Raw genomic sequence first — 2,580 nt, forward strand, 5'->3', positions numbered from 1 at the left:
TCTTAATAATTGATAGAACAATTGATAAAAAATTAGCAACAATATAGAAGACTCAACCACACTATCAATCAAAAGAATGAAATCAACATTTATAGAGCATTCCACCCAACAACAGCAGAATAGGTACTCTTTCTAAGTGCCCTTGGAACAGCCATCAAAATAGATTATACTCTGGGTCATGAAACAAACCTCAACACATTTAAAACAACTGTAATCTTGCAAAATATGTTCTCCAATCACTATGAAATCAAGCTAGAAATCAATAACATAAAGATAACATAAAAATCTCCAAGCCCTTGGAAACTAAACAACACAATTATTCTAAATAATCCATGGATCAAAGTCAAAGTCTCAAGAGTAATAAATAATACATTGAACTGAATGAAAACAAAATTATATCATACCATAATTTGTGGGATACAGAGAAATCACTGTTGAGAGGGAAATTTATATTACTAAATCCGAATATTAGACAAGAGGAAAAGTCTCAAATCAATAATATAAGCTTCCACCTCAAGAACCTAAAAAAGAAGAGCAAACTTAGAACCAAAGCAGGCAAAAAGAAGGAAATAAAAAAATAAAAATGATAAGAATAGAAATCAATGAAATAGAAACAGAAAATAGAAAAAACAATGAAATAAAGACTTGGTTCTTTGAAAAGATCAATAAAATGGATAAATCTGTAGCAAGAAAAAAAATTACACATTACCAATATCAGGAGATATCACTACAAACCCTGAAGGCATTCAGAGGATAATAAGAGAGTACTATGAACAACTCTACACGCATAAATTTTACAAGAAGATGAAGTGACTCGCATTCTTGAAAAACACAAACTATCACGACTCATCCCGTATGAAATAGGTAATTTCAGTAGGCCTATGACTGTTAAGAAAATGGAATTCATAATTTTAAAACTCCCATAAAAAACTCTTGGCCTATATGTTTTCACTATAGAATTCTACCAAATATTTAAAGAAAAATTAGTACCAATTTTACATAATCTCTCTGAGCAGATACAATAGGGACAGCTTTCCAATTTATTTTATGAGGCTGATATTACTTTGATACCAAAACCAAAGACAATACAAAAAAAGTATAGACTCTTGTGAATGTAGGTACAAAAGTACTTAACAAAATATTAGAAAATAGAATTTAGAAAAACATACAAAGAATTATACCAACATGGTCAAATGACCTTTGTTCCAGCAATGCAAGATTGGTTCAATATTCAAAAAGCAATCAATGTAATCCACCATTTTACAAGCTAAATAAGAAAAATACCTTAACAATAGATAGAGAGAATCATTTGAGAAAATTCAACACCCATTTATGACAAAACTTATAGAAAAGTAGAAATAGAGGAAATTCCTCAACTTAATAAAAAACATTTATTTTTAAGTTCCTAGAGTTAAAATTATGCTTAGTTGTGAAAGACTTGCCTTTTGGCTCTCTGACCAGCACCATGGCAGTTGGCAAAAACAAGCGCCTTACGAAAGGTGGCAAAAAGGGAGCCAAGAAGAAAGTGGTTGATCCATTTTTTAAGAAATATTGGTATGATGTGAAAGCACCTGCTATGTTCAGTATAAGAAATATTGGAAAGACACTCATCACCAGGATCCAAGGAACCAAAATTGCATCTGATGGTCTCAAGTGTCATGTGTTTGAAGTGAGTCTTGCTGATGTGCAGAATGATTAAGTTGCATTTAGAAAATTCAAGCTGATTACTGAAGATGTTCAGGGTAAAAACTGCCTGACTAACTTCCATGCCACGGATCTTACCCGTGACAAGATGTGTTCCATGGTCAAAAAATGGCAGACAATGATTGAAGCTCATGTTGATGTCAAGACTACCGATGGTTACTTGCTTCATCTGTTCTGTGTTGGTTTTACTGAAAAATGCAACAATCAGATACATAAGACCTCTTATGCTCAGCACCAGCGGGTCCGCCAAATCCGGAAGATGATGATGGAAGTCATGACCCAAGAGGTGCAGACAAATGACTTGAAAGAGGTGGTCAATAAATGGATTCCAGATAGCATTGGGAAAGACACAGAAAAGGCTTGCCAATCTGTTTATCCTCTCCATGAAGTCTTCGTTAGGAAAGTAAAAATGCTGAAGAAGCCCAAGTTTGAACTGGGAAAGCTCATGGAGCTTCATGGTGAAGGCAGTAGTTCTGGAAAAGCCACTGGGGATGAGACAGGTGCTAAAGTTGAACGAGCTGATGGATATGAACCACCAGCCCAAGAATCTGTTTAAAGTTCAGGCTTCAAATAGTGGCAAATAAAAAGACTTAATGCCTGCTCTCTAAAATTGGGGCTATAATAAGGATGTCAACTCTCGCCACTTTTATTCCAGGTAGTGCTGAAAGTTCTAGTTATTGCAATGAGACAAGAAAAGGAAAAGACATACAAATTAGAAAGGAACAAATAAAACTATTCCTGTTTGCAGATGACATAATTGTCTATGCAGAAAATTTCAAGAAATACACAAACAAAATAGATCAAAACTGTTTTGTTTGTAACTAATAAGTGAGTTCAGCGAGGTCACTGAGTACAGATCAACACAAACAAATCAAC

General features: G+C 34.1%; 1 pseudogene; it reads left to right on the plus strand.

Annotated features, from left to right (window-relative positions):
• Nucleotides 1-1,465: 1,465 nt before the first annotated feature.
• Nucleotides 1,466-2,276, plus strand: LOC111521678 (annotated as a pseudogene).
• Nucleotides 2,277-2,580: the final 304 nt, after the last annotated feature.

This window comes from Piliocolobus tephrosceles, chromosome 11, assembly GCF_002776525.5.
Source record: "Piliocolobus tephrosceles isolate RC106 chromosome 11, ASM277652v3, whole genome shotgun sequence".
In the NCBI taxonomy this organism is placed as follows: Eukaryota; Metazoa; Chordata; class Mammalia; order Primates; family Cercopithecidae; genus Piliocolobus; species Piliocolobus tephrosceles.